Below are 24,512 nucleotides of genomic sequence, written 5' to 3'. Positions count from 1 at the left end.
CAACACCTCCTCAGCTGCAGCGGCCCACAGTAACGATAACAATGACTTGGGTAACACAGGCAAATGCGGGCTCTCAGCGGCAACAGCTCGTCAGCTGCGGCGGCCCACAATAGCAATGACTTGGGTAACACAGGTGAATGCAGGCTCTCAGCGGCAACAGCTCCACAGCTGCGGTGGCCCACAATAGCGATAGCGATGACTTTAGTAACACAGGCAAAGGCAGGCTCTCAGCAGCAGCAGCTCCTCAGCTGTAGTGGCCCACAATAGCGATAGCGATGATTTTCAACCTGCGTTCCCCGCAGTAGAACCAGAGGCTCTGGAATTCTCAACAGAGGCCTCACTTGCAAGTAGGATTCCCCTCAAATAGGAATCCGGATGGCTGATGGGTGAAGTCTAATGACCCTGAGACTTCGGCAGGAGGCAAGCTCAAATCAGGCCCTTGGATAGTTGCTTCAGCAAGATGGATGAAAGTTTAAAAGTCCTTTCTCTCTCATTACACGGACAGAGGTTTGTCTAGGCATCCAGAAGTAACACCTCTGTAGGGGTTTTTGCACAGATATTTATACCCCAAAAGTCTTTGTTCTCAAAAAGTCACAAATCCCTGAACCCAGGAAGAACCAGTTTGGTGTCATCCTGGAGCACTTTGTTTACAAGGCTGCATCCTGCCTTTCAGAAAGAGGGGGTCTGCCATCAGACGCATAGTGGGAGGTGGAGCCATCATTCACCTTGCCAGGCACAGCCCTGCTCAGATCAAAGGGTCACCCCTCCCCATACTCCAACTGAAGATCTCTCTATTCAATCGAGGTCGGGCTCAGCCTCCCCTGTCCCTCCAAAACCAGACAGCCAATACACATAACAGCAGAGCACACTGGAAGGCTTAGGCAAGAAAATACCCACTTTGTAAAATTGGTATTTTCAGCCACAGAATATAAAAATAAGCTTGACTACCAGATGCACTTTAATATTGTGAGCTAAAGGCATATTACATTTGGTTTTCCTATCATGTTCCTTGGGTCAATTAGAATTATAGAATGTAATACAGCCAATTTACAATAGGAAGCATTCGCGCTGTGGCACTGAGTGGCAATGGCACAGCGTCCAGAGCATCTAACACCAGCAAACACAGAGGAGTCAAAAGCGAAAAATGGAAGGGAGACCCACGCCAATTATGTCAGGTCTAACAGAGGTTGTGGTGCTCTGCTTCCTATGTGTGTGCTGCATTGTGTGTGAGATGTCCCTTCAGCTCCTGATTTGGCTCAACCTTCTCCCTTCCAGGCAGTGTGGTTTTCACTTCTGTGCTTGTTCTTTGGTGAGATATTGCTGGGTTGTGTGACTTGTGCTCTTGGTTGGTGTTGTTCTTCTTGGGCATAGTTTGTCTGCTGTGGTGCTGTGCTTAATTGTGCATATGTGTCATTGTGTCCATCTCCCCCAGGTCCCTGCTGGTTCCTCTCCCTGTTGCTGTTGTGTCTGTTTTGGGCAGTTTTGAGTCCTTGAGTCCTGCCACCGTCTCCAGACTGATGTGGTGGACACCATTTCCACCATGTCATCCAGCTCCTGGTGTGGCGCTGGCCTCTCACCTCCGATGTACATTGTTGCCTTCATGTTGTCGGCGTGTTTATGATTGTTTGTGCGTTTCGCATCATTCCGGATGTTCTGGTATTCTTCCATTGTCCACCTCTGCCATCAGGCTGCATTCACCTTGTCCGAGATGGCCTGCCATGTACATCGTTTTTTTGCCAATGGGGATTGTGGGGTTGTATGCTGGCTCGGGTTGCCTACATTGTGCTTGGCTGTTGTTTTCTGTTTGGCTTGTCTCTTTTTTTCAGGCTTTTGTTGTGCTTATTCCCGCCTGCTGTGTGTTTTGCGGGCCTAGCAGTGCTTATCTCTGCTTTCCTCATTGCAAATGGGCTCTTCGCACATTTTTTGTGTTGTGGTTTGTGTTTTTATCTCTGTCACGGTGGTTGTGTTGCGGACATTGGCCACGGTTTAGGCAGGCTATCGCATGCTACTGTCTTGTTGTGAATTCCACGTTGACACAGGGTTATTTTCCTTCCTTTTATAGGCGGCGATGTGTAAAGGTGCGTTTGCTTTTTTTGGTGATGTTTAGCACACGTTCTTGTGAAAATACCTCCTTGTCTACATTACAGCATTGTACATAATTAGTTGATTTCTTGTACTTGCTCTCTCTCTCTCTCTCTCTCTCTCCTTCTCCGCCTAGTGCTGCTTACTCTCTAAAATTCTGCAATAATTTGCTGTCGGGAAACTATTTTCTGCAAAAACACCTTTGCACATTTTTTTTTAATGTACCGCTCAAAGATTAGTGTCTGTCTTCTTGGAACCATAAATAAAAAAAAGGCAGCTTTATCATAACATAGAAATAAGTACACGCCATTACACGGGGCGGCTTTTGCGTCATGTCTCACATTCATGGGGGCACATGCATGCATATACATCATCATGCTGGGATTTTTTTTTGTTTGAAGATGCTGTTCATCATCGCTAATAACCATTTTCTTTTGCTGACGCTAAACAGCATTAGCCAAAAAACACTGGCCATGCCAAAAGGTGAGCCCTATTGGTTTTGCTAGTAGTTGTTTGACTTGTTATTGACTCATATTACTCGTTCCTGTTTCATACTGTTGGCAGCATTTTATTCATGTAAATAGTAGAGGTGGACGAACCACCTGGCTCGAGTCAGGTACCCGGCTCTGGCTGACCTTGTCATCCTCCTGAACTCTCGAGTCCAAAATGAGCCGAGCTTTATGGTACGCACATGTACCCTCTTCGCACGCACCAGGTCTGCTAATCAAGAAATTAAGTGTCTCCTAATCCGCTTATCCCTTCAGAAACTGGGTGTAGGGAACAGGAAACTCCTCTGATAGTTATTTTCCAAGCACATCTCCTCCAGTGCTTGGGGCTTTGGTGCTTACCTGTTTATTAAGTAGACAGGACCACCTGAGCAGAGAAAGAAAGCTTACACTCCCTACATTCTGAATGTTTGCCAAGATTTACATACCTTAGTGTGAAAAAATGCTCGAAAGGAGCCTCTGGACATACAAGTGCGCCCAGCATTTGCTTTAGGACAGTATGAACAGTGCCATTGCACTGGGTACAAAAGCCAGGGGGGTGCCATTTCAATGACAGGTTGAGAAGAGTTTAGAGCAGCTCCTGGTGCACGCTGCATTTTTAAGGAGATAATAGAAACAGCATAACTCGTGATTAATGCACTTGACGGAAATATCTGTGATTTGTCTAATCAGAGTTTTTTTAATCATGCTAATGTAGCCTAAAGGGTTAATGTTTCTGCTGCAAAGCATATGTAGCATGCATGTCTCAGATATGTATTTTTTGTCACAGGGATTACTCTTTGACTTGCCCTTCATAAGTTGCCATCCTTCTAATATGAACTGAAATCAAAGTGCAAGCTTCAAGGAATAGCTTTATAACCTTTTGCTGTTTTCTTCATTTTTTGTCATTCTAAGGTTGCAAAAAAGGGTTCCTTTGGATAGGTATACCTTTTTATTAGTATAGACAACGCCAAACACTGTGTTTCTTTTTATATCCTGAGTTTGTGGGGCAGATTTACTAACACTCTGCTCGCTTGCATCACAAAAGTGAGGCAAATCTGGTGCAAACTGTTGTTTTGGGATTTACTCCCAGAGCGAATCCTGAATTGTGTTGGAAAGTAGCCCTAAAGTAGTTAATTGGATGACACACAACTTTGCCTAGTACGCCCCCCCAGCGAAGCCACTCCCCCAGCCTACATGGACGGGGCAACTGCAGCAGTGGCCTCGGAGACTGATAAATACCAAGGAGAGAGGGTCGCGGCTTAGCACAGTGCACCCACCTCCCGCTGAAGTAAGATGACCTCCTGGCATGCCTCCCTGGAGAGATTGCAGGAATGGAAGTTCCTGCACTTGGCGCTGCAGGCCAACCAGCCTCACGCCGATAAAAAATGGCTTTATTCACCCTTTTTCCCATTTCCCTGCCTCTAAAAATCCACTTGAAGGTGTAGTCTTATTCTCTCGTGGACAGGGGGACAGCCAAACATATTTACTGTGGAACTATACCCTCGACAAACACCGCCAGTTTGGGCTGCCACCCTGTTACGACTAAGCGTTGTTGATTATATGTGTAAAATCAATAAAAAAAGATGTTGAAATAAAAAATAAAAATAAAAAAGAAGGTGCAGGTGTGCATTTTTGTCTGGGGGAAGGAGAGAGTCATAGCAGAGCTAGGAGGAAGACGGTAAGGAGCACTGCTATGCCTGGCAAATAGTTCTGGTGGGTACTACAGCAATAAGAAGGAGGCTGGGCTCCCATCTTACTATTACCACACTGGAAGGATTCATTTCAGTCCACTCGTCTTATGTCCCTCATACGTTTGGACAGTGAAGGGTTGAGCACAGCCAGAGAAATGTTCAGGTTGGTTAGGCCAGTTAAAAGGGTGAAAGAACACGGGTCGAGTTTGGCCTGGGTCTACTGCAAGTGTGGATATTGGGATGCAGTAAAGAGTAGAAGTAACCCGAGTGGGGTTAAGCTACTGAGTTGACAGACACTGTGATATTAGACAATATCTAAGGGCAACAAATGCCAAAGAGTAAAAAGACTTCCCCACTACCAAGAAAAGGCCCAGGATATCTGAATGTGAATAAAACTGAGCGAACACTACCAGCCAGGAAGCCTTTGATGGAGAGAGCAAATCACCTCCGCCCCTGAAGGATTGGGGTACAAGAGGAGGAGAGGACGTATGAGGGCATGCCTGAAAGCAATAAGGAGCCAATGATAGATAAGAGCATGAGAGCAACACAAGTCAGCTTGGGAAGTCTCTCGCTGAACTGGATCCCGCCCTGTCACCAGCCGCGAGATACCTTGTGGGCAAGGAAGAGTAGCTTACCCAGGGGATACAGGGGTCCAGGAGTATTTGGCAGAGGGCATAGTGGTTGATCAGGCACAGACTCATCTAATAACTACACTTCCAACTGTGGAAAGGGGAACAGAAAGTCGGCGGCACTAAGGTGTACTCAGTGTTCCGTTGGAAGGCATCAAGAAGTGTGCCGGCAGGCCTTAATAAAGGCAACATTACACTAGGCATTAGCAGTACTTCTGTGGGTAAAGGGATGGAACATCCCAGTTTAAGTGGGGGTGTGAGTTGGGATGAGGAAAGAGGAGCCTCTCCCAATTCACAATCACCAGAGCCGGAGCCAAGAGTTGACGCTGGTCAAGATAATACTCAGTCTAATAAAACACCTTAAGAATCTGGAAATGCCAGCTACTCAGATACTGCAGTGCCTCAACCTGTATTTCATCCACCCCATGTATCTTTACCACATTGATTGCACCAAGCACCTTGAGCCCCTGTTATAACATCAAGACTGACCAACGCTGTAGGGAACATGGTTAACCCTGCTGAGACTTTAGCCAATACTGGATAAAAACTCTCCAATTTTAAAATTGAGACACTGTTAACCAATATACTGGGGGAGATAAAGGCGATGAAACAAAATCTGAGCTCTCTTGCTTCATCCCTGAGAGAGATAAAGGAGGAATTTGAATAGAACATAGATACCGATTCGGCTCAATAGGAGGAAGTAAAAACATGCGCTTCTAGCTTGAAGGACACTCAGAGTAAGCTTAAGTAAGCAAACGTTTCCAAGCTAAGGAGATTAAGTCAATTACATCTCAGCTGGAGGACCAGAAGAACCGTTGAAGGAGATCGAACTTGCATTTTGTGGGTATACCCAAAAGAATAATGTTGTCATTCTCACCAGTAGAAGATATAGAGAGTTTAATTGGTACTTCTATCCTCCCAGAGTTTAAAGAGGATCTCATGGGGTACGAAGACACATCGCGTCACATTTATGGAGTACGCAAATGCTGCTTGGCCACTTGTATTATTAGTGAACTTTGTAGTCTTCAATGTCCTAGGAAACGTTCTCTCAGAAGCGATAATGCATTGGAGTGCTATGTCTTCAGAGGACTTTAGTTTTCAGTTCTTTCTGGATATGGCTTTTGAGACATCAAGGCACTGAAAGGAATTATGATGCTAATAGCCCTGTCTAAAGCAGAGACTATATTAATGCCGCCAGCAAGGTTGAAGGTGTTGGTGAATGGAGCATCTAAGATCTTTCTGGAGGTTGAGGCAAGAAAAACATATCTCTAAGAACTTTGAGGAGGGACACTGCAATATAGTCTACAACATTTCTTTTTTTCTTAATTTTCTCTCTTCTTTTTTTCTGAAGCTTTTGTGTTCTGTGATGGGGTGGTATTGTTTCGGCATATTGGGTGCTGATATGGGGGAGTGGAGAAGCTGGAAGTAAGTCACTGAGTGCAGTCTACCCACATGAAAGATGAAGGGTCTGTAGGACACCTATGCAAAGGGTGAAGAAGTCACACAGGTACCTAATCATGGGACAGAGGGTGGGTTTTAAGGGATGGGAGTCTTAGGGGAAGAAAGGGGTGGTGTAGGGTGGGGCGAGGTGGGAGGTAACAATTCATTAATGGATCTGCTGCCTGGGCAGAAAAAGACAGTTTCCAGAATTTTACAAATGCTTTTCAGAAATAGAGACTGAGCGTAAGGGAGACCGGGGACTTTGGAGAGGGAGGCCTTTTCTTTAATATATGTCTAATAGAAGAGCCCAATGAGCGGGTACAAGTTTAGCATCCTGTCTATGAATGTGAAAGGCTGAACAATGGCATAAATTGTAAGGCCATTTTTGATTGGCTAAAAAAGTAGAGAGCAACTTTTGTATCCCTCCAGGAGACACATATTAATAAGGACAAGGAGGGGCGAGCTACATGAGGTTAGGGGCGGTCCTCCTCCAGGGCGAAGGAGCATTGCCTCACTGCTATCTCGTAGTGTGAGAAGCAGAAACATAAAATGGTAATTACTACTGTTTTATATTTCTGTTTCTCGCAGTGCGAGAAAGCAGAAGGGTTTAGTTGCAGCAGGTGGGGGCAGGTCTTCTCTGTGAGCAGAGGAGGAGTGGTGTGCCTACTCCTAAGGGTGCAATGACTCTTTAGTCAGCCTACATGGAGAAAATGGCCTCCCTGTAAGCCCCTGGCTGGGCAGCGTCCCCACCAATCACAATGCTGCCATTGCAGCATTGTGATTGGCTTAGGGGAGGGGTGGGAGGCTGCCTGCTTCCTGTTCCTGAGAGCAGGAGAATACAAAACACGGGGCTCGGTCGGCGGACAGGTACATTTTTAAAAAGTTTTTACATTTACCCCTCCCCTCGCAACCCCTGCCCCCCACCCACGATTAATGCCAGCCACAACTGCATGTGGTCCATTTCAGCTACTGTTGCATTCTGCCACTTTAACAGCGCACAGAAGGGTTGAAGTCTTAGCAAGTAGTAGGTTTAGTGTTGAGATTATCAAATTATGGATGAATGAGACTCTAAGCCAGAGGTCTTCAAACTTTTTGATGCCGAGACCCCCTTGTCAACTTTTTTAGGTGTAAGGACCCCTTCCTGACAAAAAATTCTAGGACCTGTAACTCATCATCAATAGCCATAAACGCTCACGATTCCTCTAGCAAATCATTTTTACGGTGGGGAAATAACATTAAACAGTATATTCTGTAAATGTTTTAGGTTTTCCACCGCCAGGTAGCTACATATAAAATAACGGGTAGATTAAATGAAAAATAAGTGTAAAAAGTTGTTACTCAGTGGAAAATGCACAATAGTACATTCTGAAACATTTATTAGTTTAGTGCACTTCAGAGGTCTATGTGTAACCAGGGACCCATAGATTTAATTATTTGATGGTGCAGTGGAGAATAGTGACGTGCATTTTTTGTGCTAGAAGGCTACAGCTTGCGACCGAAAGCACTGTGAATATGTAAGTTGTTATTTAAAACCTGCATTTTAGTACTACCCAGATTGTACCTTTTTTTTTATTTTTAACAAAACTGTCCGTTCAACACATCCTGGAGTAGTAAGCATTATACAAATCCAATTACAATTGAAAGCACACACTTCAAGGCTTAATTATTCTCTTTGCACTACCACTCAAAAAGAAGGCACCTTTGTCATTTTTTTTAAAACATCGTTTTTTTTGCAGAACCAAATCTTGCATACATCATACAGTTATGGGTATTACACCACTGCAGCAATAATACGAAGTATTCGCTCAAGCGAATCGTGTACACAGCCGATAAGCCCGCAACCCGAAGGTCGGGCGGCGTGAACTCGTTTTACATTCACCGTATCTGCCCCCGAACTCTTGCATTCCGTTTGCCAGGATATCTGCGGTCTGCTTTTACATTTTCAGGCCTCCCCCTCCCCTAACCCTAACTTCCATCCCGCCCAGTGCCCCAACTCTCAGCCCCCTCCACCCCCCTCCCAGTGCCTGCGCCTGCGCCTGGATTTTCAAGTAGCATACATTCTGGTTTTTGCAAGGAGGAATGTGTCATTCGCTAAGAGTGTGTACCTGCTGTGCTGGTGGGATCTTCCGTTTCTGAGTCGGTGTGCCCCCCTCCTCCTCTCCCGTTCCGTCCCGGAGCACCTGCACCAATACCTCCCATGCTGTCGCCCTTTCAAGCGCCTTTTCGTCTGCAGTGCGCCTGGCTAGTTGATACCTCAGGGTGCTTTCGCTCGCCGCCCATCTAAGACATTTGTTATACCACCGCTTGTATGTGGGCCCCTTCCTGGATTTCCAGTTCCTAGTGATTTCACGCTTGGCTAGAATTAATCCCATGTCTATAAACTTACTAGTTGTCTTATTCTTGGGTGTGTGAGGAAACCAGTGCAGCACTCCTACCGCTTTAGTGTACTGCAATTCCCTGTCTGTAGCGTTATTCAGTGCCTCCCCAATCTCCCGCCAGTAGTCCCGCAGTGGCGGGCAATCCCACAGCATATGCTCCAGATCCGCCTCTGCAGTACTGCATCTAGGGCAAGCCGCGTTCCTCAGACCTAGGTATTTACCGAGTTTCCCCGGGGTGAGGTACACCATATGGAGGATGTAGAAGTGTATCAATTGAAATCTGGCATTTCTCATGCTCTTCCTCGCTCGCAGTAGTACTTGCGCCCAGGTGGTGTTAGGAATCTCCATCTGGAGATCCAGTTCCCAGTTAGCTTTCAGTGCTGTGAGTGGTTGTAGAGTTTCTCGTAACATTCGAGAATAGAGGCAGGTTACTGCCTTATAGGTACCGGCTGCCATCATTGTGTACTGGCAGGCCATAGACGTAGCGGGTTCCTGCAACCCTTTCCCCCAATGTTCCTGCATGGCTCTGGTCACAGCAGCATGCATCAGGTAGTCCCCTCTAGGCAGATCAAAGCGTTCCTGCAGGGTCTGGAACGGGAGTAACACCCCGTCCTCGTACAGATCACCTAACATCTGCAAACCCGCATCTTCCCAACCCTGCAGTCGCGACCAGTCTCCACTGTGAGGAAGTGCTGTCACCATGCCCAATGGAATCTCCGGTGCGTACATTCGGCGAACCCCTGCTCTCCGCCGTGCCCGATTCCAGCACAGCCGAAATGTCTGCTCCTCCAGGGAGAGGTCTCTGACGAGGAGCCTCTGTTGCAGGGCAATATAAGCAAGCACATGTCATGGGGTGGCCCCGTCTCTGTCCGGTTCTGGGCCTCGATACACCATCGATACCTCTTGTGTGAAGGCCTGTAATTGAGCCGCCAGGTAGTAACACTCAAAATCTGGCACTGCCATGCCCCCTCATCCTTGGGTCGTAGCAAAGTGTCAAGCGCTTTCCTGCGTCTACCTGTTCCCCACAGAAAGGCTATCACCAGTGACCTCAATTGTCGGAAAATAGAGCCCGGTATCCACACCGGCAACGTGCGGAAGTAGTAGAGCAGCCGCAGAAGCGCTATCATCTTTAGTAGGGAGATACGGCCTGTCACCGAGAGCGGAAGAGTGGCCCAAAAGGCCATGCTTCCCTTCAACGCGTTGATACAGCGGCCCACATTGCCCTCCAACATGTCTGCCGCCGAGTGATATATATGCACTCCTAGTTAATGTAAACAGCTAGGCTCCCAATTGAGTACCCGGAGATTGGCAGGTCGTTCCTCCCCCCCTCGTAGCGGAAATAAACAGGATTTGGACCAGTTAACCTTCAAGCCCGACAGCCTACCGAAGATTCCGAGAAGCCGCTTCGCTCCCTCTAGTTCCTCGTCCGCATCTGCCAAGAACAGTAATAGGTCGTCCGCATATAGTGAGATGACCTGCGGCGTTCCCCTATAAACTAAGCCTTTGTAATAGCGCCTCATTCGGGCCTCTGCCGCAAAAGGTTCCATCGCCAATGCAAACAGCAAAGGAGATAGCGAGCACCCCTGCCTGGTTCCACGGCCCACTCGATACTGACTCGAGATTAGGGAGCCTATCCGGACCCTCGCCGTGGCCGCCGTGTACAACACTTTGGTCCAGCCAATATAATTATCTCCCAGGCCGAAACGCTGCATCACCCTGTAGAGATACCCCCACTCCAGGCTATCGAACGCCTTCTCAATATCAATATAGAACACCAGGGGCATATTCATGTCCGATAGCTGGACCTCAAGCAGCCATGTCAACCGGCGAATGTTGTTGGTAGTGTTCCGCGTGGGAATGAATCCTGATTGGTCCCTGTGGATCAGCTCCGTCATATGACTCAGCAGTCTGTTGGCCAGTATTTTGCTCAGGATTTTATAGTCCGTCGTCAACATGGATAGCGGACGATAGGAGGAGAGTTTACTGCTCTCCCTCCCCGGCTTCAGCAGCGGGATCATTAGACCTTCACACATGGACTGAGGCAGCCTTCCTCTTGACTTTGCTTCATTATATACCGCTTGTAGCTGCGGAGACAGAAAATCCAGGTATCTACTATAAAACTCTATAGGTAAACCATCTAATCCCGGAGTTTTGTTCCGAGCCATCTGTTTCACTGCACTTCCTATTTCCCCCAGTGTGATGTTTTTGCCCAAATCATCCGCCTGTTCTTGCTTCAGCCGCGGCATTTGTAGTCCCTCCAGAAAGGCATCAATTTCAGATTCTTGGCCCTCCAACCCGCTCTCATACAAACTTTCCTAATATGCCCGGAACCTATCTAGAATCTCTGTTTGGGTATTGCAGATGTTTCCCCCTTCCTCTTCAATGGCCAAAATCGGGTGGCTGCGCCTAGTCGGGTTAGCAAGCCAGGCAAGCATCGTTCCCGCCTTGTCACCCTCTGCATGCGCCCTAGTCAGGTAGATCTTATGATCAAAATTTCGTAGCCGTTCCATTTCCACCGCCACTGCCTCCTTGGCCTTGCTAACTGCCTCTTGGAGCTCAAGGTGGTTAGGGCGCTCCCTTTCAACTTTCCGCAACTCCTTTTCGGCCCTATCGAGGTCATCTAAGAGTGTTCTGCGGGCGCCCGCAGATGCCCCTATACAATGACCCCGGACAACTACTTTGAAGGCAGCCCATTCCATTGCCCTGGAGGACGTGGAACCACTGTTTTCCTCAAAATATCGAGTAAGTCTCTCTCCTAAGGCGTCCCTGAATAGTAAGTCGTCCAAAGTCTCTGGTCGCAGCTGCCAGGTCGGGACTCGCGAGATTTCAGTCATCCAGTTTAGGGACAGTAATAGGGGGTTGTGGTAAGACAGCGTGCGGGACAAATACTCCGCGTATGCCACAGCGGGAAGTATGAGCGAGGAGCACAGAAACACATCCAACCGGACGTGCAGATCATGTAGACCAGAGTGAAACGAGTAATCCCTCATAGTAGGGTGCAGTGCCCTCCATGCGTCCTCCAAACCCCATCTCCCTTGCCATTCTAGCCTGCGCTTCGCTAGTCTGTGTACTGGTGATGCATTCAGTGGTGGGTGAGACCTGTCTAGTGTGGTGTCTGCTACTGAATTAAAGTCCCCTCCCATGAGTATTGGGCCTGCCAAGTAGCTCGCTAGCTTGCCCGATAACTTCGTCAGAAAGGCGGATTGATCTATATTGGGGGCGTACACGCTGCATAGTGATATGTCCCTACCTCTGAGCTTCCCCTCCACGGCCACAAATCTGCCTTCTGGATCTATCACCTGTTTAGTCACTTGGAAGGGAACCCCCGCCCGGACCCATATCAAAGCACCCCTTGCGAAAGCAGAGTATGTTGTGTTGAATAGCTGCCCTCGCCATCGCCTCTGCAGCGCTATACCCTCCTGCTTCGTCAAGTGCGTCTCCTGCAGTAGTGCTATTTGAACGCCTCTGCGGACTAGATAAGCATGTATCTTGTGCCTCCGCGCCATGGTATGCAGGCCCCGTACGTTCCAGGTCACACATTTCAACGCTCCAGCACTAGCCATTGCCCCTTGCATACACGTTCATAGTAATAACAGTCGTCTTCCAGGCGCTTATGATGGCACTTCTCTGAACCCCCCCCTCCCCAACAACTATTCCCCAAGCCCCACTTCCCTTGCCTCGAGCCCCCCAAACTACTCTCGGCAGCCACCCCCCCAGAACAGGACCCATCTTTACCAAAGTAGTTCCCATCCAAACTTTTTCCAAAAAGGTTAACTACCCCAGTCGCCAACACTATATTCCGCAGTCTCCACTGCGGTGACCTTAGGGGCCAATAGGGCACAGCCCGATTCCAAGGGTGGTTGTGACACTATGATGCTCCCGTCTCCCCCGCCCCACAATCCCCCCATTATCACTCACTAGTTTCCGTATTTCCACCACACAGTCTTTGGCATCAATGGGCATGATCCCCCCAGGTCCAATGTATATTGCAGCCCATCAGAGTCTTTCCTCTCAAACTTCTATGATTTCCTCCGACGTTTGTGGTGTCACGACCGGCCCTCTAGCCCCACCAAGTTCCGAGAGGTCCGTTTCTGATCCCGTGGCCTGTCCCCTAGATTCCGAGTCCTTACATGACTGGCTGCGCACTGTACCCGACAGGTCCACCACTGCTTGAAGTGCTGCCTTCCTCTCCTCCTCCGTTTGCGACGCCGTTGGTTTCCTAGTCCTCTGCCGGCGCTTCCGAAGGCGCTGCGATTTCCTGGTCGGTTGTCTCCGCTGTTCCTCCTCCGCTCTAGTTCGAGCTCCATCTGTTACGGCCTTGTAAGTATCCCACCACGCCCAGGCATCCGCCGATGTGGGGAAGAAGAGTGTTTTGTCGTCCACCACAATTCGGAGCTTTGCTGGGAAGAGGAGTGAGTACTTGATACCTTCCACACGCAGCTCCCGTTTAATCGACAAGAAGGTAGCCCGAAGTTTCTGCGTCTCGAATTCTGAAGTCTGGGAACAGTGTCACCTTGTTATTGTCCACCTGAAAGGGACCTGTTTCTCTGGCTCTTTGCAACAGCCAGTCCCTGTCCTTATAGTGCAACAGTTTGATCACCACAGGATGGGGTGATTGGCCCGGGGCCGGCGGCCTGGCCGGGACCCTGTGCGCCCGCTCCAACGAGAAGAAAGGGGTAAGCCCTTCCGGTGCCACTTCAGTCCGCAACCAGTTATCAAGAAAACTAGGCATGAGCGGATTTTGCGGATTGGCAATCCGCGAATTTGCGGATTTGCGAATTTGCGGATTGCGAAAATCCGCAAAATCCGCGAATCCGCGTGGATTTTTTTTTTTTATGTTCGCACAGGTTTCTGCAAGTTCGCGAGGGTTTTGTACAATTTCGCAAATTGCGAAATTGTACAAAACGCGTGCGAACTTGCAGAAACCCGTGCGAACACAATGTGCCCAGTAGGGTATGTGCCTCTTGTGTGAAGAAAAGGTCAGAGAAAGATCAGTTCAGCAGATGAAGAGAAAGAAGCTCCTGGTCACAGGAACAGCACGGGTATTGCGCTCGTGAAAGTCAAGGATGCAAAGCCTATCCAGCATCACAGCTGATTTTCCACGGTAGATTTGGGAAGAAGGCACACCTGTCCAGCCTCTACGATGCTCACGATTGTTTTTGGGCTAATGAATGAGTCACTGAATTTGAGCATCAACTAGTTCGAGCGACCATGTGTGTGTTACTATGCAAGCGCCCCGAAGGGCGCAGGGGTCCCTTGAGTGAGCTGCAGACCTGTGCCCAGCCATGCAACTATTTTACAATGGCGCCAGCAAGCTGCCAGCGCCGTTGTAAAATAGTTACAAAGTTAGCTTGCACAGGAAGCACTTAGATAAAATAAAGCAGCACCTGCTTCGTTTTATCTAGTGGTTCCTGTGCAAGCTAACTTTGTAACTATTTTACAACGGCGCTGGCAGCTTGCTGGCGCCATTGTAAAATAGTTGCATGAGTGGGGGTTCAACTTTTGAACCCGTTACGTTCGCGGATTTTTTTTTGCGGATTTTGCGGGAAATCCGCAAAATTTGCGGATTGCGGATTTCCCAAAAATCCGCAAAATCCGCGAGCGTAACGGATTTCCCGCTCACACCTAAAGAAAACCCACCATGTCGTTCCCCTCTTTTTTCTCCGGAAGGCCCACCAAGCGGACGTTGTTGCGCCTACTGCGATTTTCAGCGTCCTCCGCCTGTCGTTTCAGCGCTAATATTCGGTCCAGAGCATCTCCCAAACGACCTTCCATGGATTTATGCTCTGGGACCAGCTCCTGTAGGGTAACCTCCATGCTCTTGACCCTGTCCTTCAGCTTATCATGGTCTACTCGCAGGAACCCCAAGCCTGTCGCCACTTGAGCAATATCTTGTTGCAGGACTTCTTTCCTGGCCGTGATAGCGTCTAAAATGCGGTTCTGCATTTGTTGTAGGTCCGTGTGACCCTGGTCTGCGCCGTCCGTCGTTTCAGAACTAGCAGCTCAGTCCCCTTCGTCTTCCCCATCTCAGATTGCGTTCATTGCGGTGATTGTTCTTCGGGGACCGAAAGAGCAGGAGTAGGGGACTTCCCGTTATGCCCAGGCGAAAGTTAGGTCACACTTTCAATAGTCATTAGTGGCTCCACCAGACCTGGGATGCGGGTCACAACCAACACCCAATGTCTCCTCTTCTGGCCAGCACCCTCTGTGCCTAGTGACCAGTTCTCGGCCGGCCTCTCGTCACACCAGCGCTGGTCTTTCCGGGCAGTCGTCCAGGGTAATTCAGGCCCCCCTTCAGCCGCCTCAAGGCCTACGCCCCACCAGGGAGCAGGGGGTACTCCAATCTATTCCAGCGCGCCGGCTTGTATGCCCTCAGCAAGCGTTGGAGCTCCTGGTTGGGTAGGGTCGCTCCCCCGCCGTTCGGGTCACTACCCCCGAGGTCCGGCGTCTCAGTCGGCTTCGCCACCACCAGGTTCTCGTAGCCGTCCACCCGGGAGCTCCGCTAGTTCCCACGAGTCCCCGACCGCTCTCAGGTCCGCTCTCAGGACGTCCGGGCCTGCTCATAGGCCTGGTGTGGCGTAGTGGCGGTACCGGGTGTATACCAATCTGCAGTCGAGGCACCGCATGCCCCCAGGTCAGGCAGGGCGCCCGGCCTATTGAGGCCTTCACAGGTCAACGCTTAGGGTGCCGCCCTTCTCAGGCCGGGGTTTCGCGTGATCGACGTTACCTATTCAAATTGGGCTGCGCTCCGGGTGCAGGGCTCTATATGGGCCACTCCTCTGTGCAATCAGGGGGAATCCTCCCCTCTCCAGCCGACGCTGTGCCGTGGGAACCCCGTTCGCCGTCCTCGCAGCCTTTCTTTGTTTGCGAGGTCATCAGCTTTCGTTTCCCGGGGCTGCCGCCATCTTAGATGTGCCGCGGGGAAGCCCGCCAGTTGCCTATTGCCGTCTCCCCCGTGCAAAGTATGGGAGGTTGTGTGCGAACTCCTCCGCTGTGGGCTCTCAGCGGCTCTTCCGGCGACGTCCCCGATTCTGCCGCCTCTCTTGGAACGAAGATCGCCGCCTTCCCTCTGTTTGCGACAGCGCCGGTGCAGACCTCAAGCCGCCATCTTAGGTCGAAGCGCCTCGTCCCACGGAAAGTTCTCAAAGTCGGGTTTTCGCGTTGATCAGCGGTAGAGAACTGCGATCGCGGGGTCCCGTGGCTCCACCGATGCCGTCAGCTGACGGAGCAATCGTTTTCCGTCGGAATTCGTGCAGTTTAGCAGGAGTTTAGCCGGGATCGGGCGCGGAGCTCCGGGCTCACGCTGCCTACCTCCTCGGCATCCAAGCCACGCCCCCAAATGCACCTTTGTCATCACAAAGATTTGAGTGACTCGGTCAATTAAAACCAGTACCTGCTTTCAAGCACCCTTTATTTACATTTGCAGATTACTCCTAGCACACATTGGTATTTCTTTCAGGCAAGCTACTTCACCCTGAGGAGTTAACTGTCTGCTCTGCTTCCATTTCACAGCACATGATACTTCTTGACCGACACTCCAACTGAAGCATATTAACTATCAAAATTAACCGTCCTAAGAGGATTGTCTTTTTCCAGAAAGTAGGGGAATGACTATTTAAATATGTTTGTGAGTGCTCTCACTGCGGAAACCATCTACATCACACGAAGGGTCGTGCAATTGCACTTTATAAATATAATATTTGGCAGAATTATGCCTCAATGAGAGCAAGGAATTACATTTTTTTAAGTTAATTGAAATAAATCTTAAAAGGAATCTGCAAATTTGTATTTAAAAGAAAATCTAAATATTAGCACCAGATGTCAATAAGCCTTTCCAATACAAAGGTTTTTTATGCACAACAATAAAAAAAGCGAAAATGTTAAATCACTTCTAAATACAAGAGCCCTTTACAATTTGCATTATAAAAGTATTTGTGTAGACTATGTGGGAAAAAACAGGAAAAATTACAAATTTCGAGATCGCAGAAGGTAAGGAAAGTTCATAGTTGGGTGGTTCTGACCTCTGACTTTCATCCCATTTTCCCCTCGGTGAGAACGGCCACTTAGAACTCCCCTCCCCCGCCCGCCCACTCCCGGGGGACTGTAAAATTGGCATGGCCTTTGTAATCAAGGGTGTGGACTGAATGCCTAAACTAAATTTAATTTATTTCCCGCATTGGCACCACATTAGGTCTGGATGCCAACTTATACTGAACAGTTTTAGGGTTGGTCACGACTGGCCCATTGGACACAGCAGACCGTGTTTTTACTAATTTTACAGGTCTTGAGTAAGGGGTCAAGCGCTACATTTGAAAGTAGTATGAAGGGCTGAGTTTGTTCCCACTCCCAGCCCTGGTACAAACTTGGTCATGTGTCAAAGTCTCCAAATATTGCATTGTCCGAGTGTGGCGATGTGCTGCTAATGTATTAACTTTGATGCTGGGGTCCCTCAAAGTCCTTCAGACTACTTGAATGGAGTTTGGGTAGGCGACCTGAGACTGCAGATTCGTTTCTCTCATACATTGATAATTCTCTTGGACCTTCTGTTGACTGTCTTAGGGACACTGGGGCTTTACGAGTGTTTGTTTTGTATCTAGAAAATTAGAGGCTGAATATTAACCTGCAGTGTAAAACGATAGATGAGTGACACATTTACAAGGTATTGTCTTCAAACCTCTGTGCAAAGACTATGCCTGTTCTTCAAGGATTGGCCATTTTGTTGATGTCAGTGGCAAGATGCACACCAGCAGAATCATAGAGCAAAACCGATAATGCAGTTTATATCGGGGTGTGCATTTACTGCCAGTTATACTGACTTCCTATTTATTTGTTAGAAAATACCTTGAAGTTCAGCACATTCAGACAGACTTTTTTGTCTATTTTCTGTATTTTGTTATTGAGCTTGGTTGGGGGCGGGGGGCACAAGTATGTAGGGAACCCCATGTCAATTATGCTCTAAAACAGAATTGTTGCGCTCACTGAAATCTGCTTGGAAATATGAAAGATAGATTCCCCCTCCTGCTGGGACGCTTCCGTCTACACTAAGCCTCTGTAACCAGTTTACAAAGGCATGTAAATATGCCAATGGTCTTTAAAGACCTGTGAAAAACTAAGGCGTGCCAGAGATAAGACTCCAGACACCCCCAGCTGAGCCCCCAGCAGCTCGAGTTGCACTGCAGCAGACCGGTTTGAGACAGGGCGGGGAAGGTGGGGGCTGAAGCCCTTGAGCCTGGGCACAAGTTTGACTGGGAAGGCGCGACCCCCTTTGCATCGCTCCACGGCCCCCCTGGGGGTCACGCCCCACAGTTTGAAGACCCCTGCTCTAAGCAAACAAGCACCAGTCACACTGGTCTCAATATGTGGCTTGGTTATTGATGAGCCGGAGCCCAAATATGATTGGATTCTTCGCCTAGCTCAGTTCTAAAAAAATATTGTATTTGGGGTAGATTCTAATTGCGCTCAAATTCTGGAGTTGGATTTGAGCAATCCTGAAGGTACACAAAGGAAACCAAGAGTGGTGGAAGCCATAAATAGGTCAAGGGGTGAAATGAGCCTCTGGAACCTCTGGCATAGGTCGAATCCTGGCTTAAGGCACTATACATTTTTCTCAGCGCGGTTTCAGACAGCTTCAAGGATAGACTTCTCTCTTCCATACGATTCTCTGTCAAGGGCTGCTGCTTCTTATATACCTAATTGTTTCTAAGACCATGCAGTAGCCGGCTTGGAATTTCCTCTGCAATGTATACCCACCCTAAGTACAGATGGTCTTTTAATAAGGCCCTGTTCTCGAATGAGGGTTTTTGGAAGAGATGGGGAACAGTACTCAACTCTTTTTTTTTTTTTTTGAGAATAGAGGTTCTGCATCACCAGAACACGTCTGAGAGGAATACAAGCTAACATTGATGGGTGAGATTATAGCCTAATAAAGCGCTTGTAGAAAGATAGATGCTGAGAAATTTCAAAGTTTATCAAGGGTGCTTCATAGGGCCGAAATTAGATTACAGCAGCTACAAATTAAGCAGAGATGTTCAACTAGAGAATTGGCCAAGAAGGAACCCTAGACTTTTTTACTTGAGAAGGAAATTATAAGTGCCCAGTCCTATGGCCAACTGTTAGAGGAAGAAGGGCAAGCCAGTGGTGGATTACTGGCGTGGTATATTCAGTCTTGAACAGTGAGCATTAATATCCCCAAAATAGAAGATCCCTTGACAGGGAAATTAGAGATGGATACAGAGGAAATGGAGTCTATTTTTAGTGTATACTTTTGTGAATTTACAAGGAAGGTCTTGCCCCCTCGGGTTAAGATATTTGTAATTTTTTTAACCTGGCTCAAATTCCCTCATTGGCAAGGGAAGCAGCAGGTTAGCTTATATGCCCTGTAGAAATAGAAGAGGTGGTGAAGGAAGTAAGAGAACTTCTAAGATGTAAGGCTACCAAGGAGGATGGCTATCCCTCCGAATGGTACTCATTAATGATTAAATACCTGAAGAATCCTCTAACAGAGTTGTTTAGTTATATTCCTAAAGGAGTGGTCCCACGCCTTTCATTTAAGAGCGGGATAATACAATTATTCCCAAAAGAGGAGAAGAACCTGGACCAGGTGCAATCTTACTGCTATCACCTTGCTTATTCCAGATTACAAGATCTTTATGAAGATACTAGTCAAGAGAATATTGGAGGTAAAGACTGATCTAGTAGCAGCAGATCAGAATGGGTTCACACCTTCAGGCCAACTATACTCTAACACACACTTTTTTTTTTGCTGAAGCCGGTAATTATTACATGGCTAACCAGATTTCTGCAGTAGTGTTGTTTATGGAGGCTGTCAAATCATTTGATTTGGTGAATTGAAAGTTTGCATTTAAAACTTTTGAGACAATTAAATTCCTGTGCCAGTTAGTATGACGATTGCCCAAATATATCAGGGCTGCAGAGCTCAATTGGAAAAAATGTGGCCCCTATAAATATTTATCGGGCCCTAGACAAGGGTGCCCATTGTCGCCTTAATTTTTTGCAACCTTTTTTGAACCCCTTGCATATGCCTTGAGGAGGATGACGATTTTTAAACCCAGGAACTAGACTCCTCTAGGCTTAAATTGTATGCTGACGATCTAATTCTTCACATTTATCCCTTCTCTGTAGCTATTAAGACACTTTTCGAAGTTTTCCGAATTTTAAAAGTGACGTTCTGGTGGCGGTAGCCCTTTGTAAATAGGCCCCAGAATTTGGCATATAAAACGTTAATGTCATTTACATTTAAGTAACTGATTACTGGCTGCCCCAAAGTTCTTTGCTGCCTGCAATAAAGCGTATCATTAGCATGCTTCCTTCTAAAGCTGGATTTGTACCTTCATCATAAACATTACCAGGCAACTGTACCTCATATAAACACAAATGATCATATTACTGTCTGGGTTTATCGCCTGCTGGGCTCAGCTGGGCGCTGGGAGCCCTGTTTTACTCTGATTGCGTAGGTAGATTGGAGGTAGGGTTGCAAAGCTGGAGTGACCTGCGAAACCATTAACTGTTTGTTTGCTGCACTCAAACCTGAACGAACTGAGAATGTATCAAAAATAAGTTTGGTGGCCCCTCCCTTTTTAATTTTTATATTGTTTATATTTCTCTTGCACACAGCATAATAGTTATAATTGTCATATATTCTCGTTTTTCCTATAATCCTTATGTTAAATAGTATTTATTATAATTCATTGTATTGATGTTCCCTTTGTTTTTCATGTTGTTCTTATTAAGCTCAAACTAAAAAAAAAGAATAAAATCGGTGAACTGTGGCCTTTTAAAATGGCAGTGCCTTGCCAGAAAAGAAAGGTTAATGCTCAGTGAGTCACAGCAGCCAAGTAAACAGTGTCACATGCGAAGCCTTCGTGTGACGCTTTCAGCTAGTCCTTGCTATTAGCAGCACTTTGCATTCTGGAAGTTGTAGTTTCACCTTTAGAGTTATGAGTAGGGGGTGGAAAACCCCAGCAATTGTTTTTCATTTGTTTTCCTTTTTTAAGTAGTCTTGGCATATTTGTAGATCTGTTTTGCACAACGTATATCATTTCTGTGATTTCCCAAATAAATTCTGTGGAATATTTAATTCTTGTTTTTCCTGACCCGCATCTGCTCTGAGAGCCAAGCTGGACACCTGGGTCAACTTTCTGGCCTGCCCACCTTCTAGTACATAGTAGATAGAGTGAAAGTCATGTTAACATGTGTAATGTGCAATGTGGGTCAATTGCCTCTGTGGCAAACAACACTATATAAAATATATTTGTAATGAAGTATAAAGGAGTAAATGGCAGCAGACAGGAATACTTCAAGACATGTATTTATGAGCCACAACTGCAGCAGTCCAGAGTAACTGTTTAACATGGAATGACTCTCAAGAGCTCCACACAGAACATTCTGGATTACCATGACATAGGGCTATGATGTAATGAAACCAAGATCACAACAATATCTCCCTTATTTTACATAAATGAAAGTAGAACAAAAAGAGGAATTTTTTGACATATACAAGCCAACTGATCTTGTGCGCTCTTTCTAGCATGAGGCAATCGCGTATAAGGCTTTGAGACAGCTCACACTGTACAGATGACCAAACACGACGCCATAAGAGGATTTGTTGGATTTTGATGGTATCTGATATATACACCATCCCTAGTTCTAAATGGCGCAGAAAAGGGGGTGGTGATGAACAGAGTGTCTGAATTAAGCAGACCACTCTTACCCAGTCCAAAGATCAGGGCTTGATCCATCACCGTTTTTTAGCTCACTGCACCATCCCAGCTCAGAACTTGGCTATACGCAAATTAGTCTGACCCTGGCCCAGTGCATCATGGGAACAGGGCAGACCAAACTACCAAGCCAATTCTTATACTGGGAAGGAAACAAGCTACCGGGGACCGGTTTCTGGCATTTCAGCCGTCTTCGGCCCGGCTTGCTTGAATCCTGATGGTGCAATGAGCTAGGGAGTCACATCTGAGTATACCCTTCCACGCTTATGGTGGACAAAAATGATTCAGAAAAGCGGGTGGTGATGAACAGAGTGTCTGAATTAAGCAGACCACTCTTACCCAGTCCAAAGATCAGGGCTTGATCCATCACCGTTTTTTAGCTCCATGCACCATCCCAGCTCAGAACTTGGCTATATGCAAATTAGTCTGACCCTGGCCCAGTGCATCATGGGAACAGGGCAGACCAAACTACCAAGCCAATTCTTATACTGGGAAGGAAACAAGCTACCGGGGACCGGTTTCTGGCATTTCAGCCGTCTTCGGCCCGGCTTGCTTGAATCCTGATGGTGCAATGAGCTAGGGACTCACATCTGAGTATACCCTTCCACGCTTATGGTGGACAAAAATGATTCAGAAAAGGGGGTGGTGATGAACCGAGTGTCTGAATTAAGCAGACCACTCTTACCCAGTCCGAAGATCAGGGCTTGATCCATCACCGTTTTTTAGCTCACTGCACCATCCCAGCTCAGAACTTGGCTATATGCAAATTAGTCTGACCCTGGCCCAGTACATCATGGGAACAGGGCAGACCAAACTACCAAGCCAATTCTTATACTGGGAAGGAAACAAGCTACCAGGGACCGGTTTCTGGCATTTCAGCCGTCTTCGGCACGGCTTGCTTGAATCCTGATGGTGCAATGAGCTAGGGACTCACATCTGAGTATACCCTTCCACGCTTATGGTGGACAAAAATGATTCAGAAAAGGGGGTGGTGATGAACAGACTAATTTGCATACAGCCAGGTTCTGAAACTGGGATAGTGCAGTGAGCTAAAAAACGGTGTTGGATCTAGCCCTGATCGCTTGACTGGGTGAGAGTTTTCTGCTTAATTCAGAGACTCTGTCCCTCACCACCCCTTGTTGTAAATATTTTTGTCCACCCTAAGCGTGGAAGGGTATACTCAGACATGAGTCCCTTGCTCATTGCACCATCAGGATTCAAGCAAACCGGGCTGAAGACGGCTGTAATGCCAGAAACCGGTCCCCGGGAGCTTGTTTCCTTCCCAGTGTAAGAATTGGCTTTTGTAGTTTGGTTTGCCCTGTTCCCATCATGCACTGGGACAGGAACAGACTAATTTGCATACAGCCAGGTTCTGAAACTGGGATGGTGCAGTGAGCTAAAAAACGGCGTTGGATCTAGCCCTGATCTCTTGACTGAGTGAGAGTTTTCTGCTTAATTCAGAGACTCTGTCCCTCACCACACCTTGTTGTAAATAGTTCTAAATGGCAGCAGTAGGTCGAAGAGCTCCGGGGAACCGCAAGTAGATATCTCCGAACGCTGTTCTAAACTTTCTGAAGAATTTCTACATTAGCATGACCCCAGACCCCGGCTCCATAACTTGCTACACTGGTGCACTTCGCTTGATATAATTTTATCATTTCTGGTGATGACCTCTTCCCTAGCTTTTGTGCAAATGCTACAAGGGCGGTGGTAGCCCTAAGAAATGATAGATTTCTCTCATTAATAGCCTGCTTCCATGAGGACTTATTATCTATTAAAATCCCTAAATAGGGATAGGAGCTTGTACTCTCCAACTTGACATTGTTGATAAAAAATATACTTTGTTTTCTTGGATCTTGTTCCTGCATACATTACGTACGTTTTTTTATGTTAATATTCAGATCCAAGCTTGCCATAAAACTGCGGTTTCTTTCTAAAACCCATTGGAGCTGCAGGGAGGTTCTAGCCTGAATCACGGCATCGTCGGCGTATAGAAGTGCCGGTATGGGGTGAGAGCCAATGGAGGGCAAGTCCTGGCTTCCTTTCAACATAGCTGATTCCAGCCTGTTGGTATAAAGAGTAAATAGGAAAGGGGCCAGGACACAGCCCTGCCTGACCCCCTTCACTACCCCAAATGATGCAGTGAGTTCTCCCCTCAATCCGTATCTAACTCTTGCTGTTGCACCCGAATAGAGCTCACGAAGAAAGTTCACTAGAGGTAGGTCTACGCCCATTTCTAGAAGGATCGACCATATTTTACAGTGATTTACACAATCAAAGGCCGCGGTCAAATCGACGCAGGTCATGTGTAAAAACCCCCCTTTAGCTCCAACATATTTCCCCATTAGAAGTGAGAGATTTAGGGCTTGCTCCACTGTACCCAATCCCTCTTTAAACCCATACTGTAGGGCGAAGATTATCTTATGATCATCGGCCCAATCCTGGAGACGTTCTAAAAGGATGCGGCCAGTGACCTTACCCAGGGAATCTAAAAGGGAAGTAGGTCGGTAACAGGTTGGACTATGTCGGTCGCCCTTTTTGAAAATAGGTACAAGAATTAAAGCTGACCAAGATTCAAGTAGGCCTACGGCGTTGGCAGCTTCAAGTACTTTTGTAAGAATGGGGGACCACAGCTCTAAGTTATATTTAAAAACGTCAACCGGGACCCCGTCTAGGCCTGGTGCTTTCCCACCCTTATGGCCAATAAAGCATTAACCACTTCCAAATGAGTAAAAGTAAGTGGGTTTGGGTAAACTGATTGGTTAGGAAGTGATTGCCGCCCGTCCTTCTCAATCTGCTCGTGATTTTCATTTGAAGCTGAGCTAAATATTTGGGTATAATGCTTAACCCATGTTGTATCATCCACTGCGACGTCTATCTTAGGGGACTCTTTCACATCTAAAAGAAAAGGGGTTTTAACAACTCTCCAAAAGTTGACACTATCATTAGCAGAGCATCTCCTGTGGAGTTGGTTCCATAAATCATTTTTTAATTCAGTTTTGCAGGTTTTTAAGACCATATAATAGGCCTTTCTGAGTCTAACAATTTCATCTTTATCCCGATTAGA

The sequence above is a fragment of the Lissotriton vulgaris genome, chromosome 9, assembly GCF_964263255.1.
Source record: "Lissotriton vulgaris chromosome 9, aLisVul1.2, whole genome shotgun sequence".
NCBI lineage: Eukaryota > Metazoa > Chordata > Amphibia > Caudata > Salamandridae > Lissotriton > Lissotriton vulgaris.
This window is presented reverse-complemented; position numbering follows the sequence as displayed.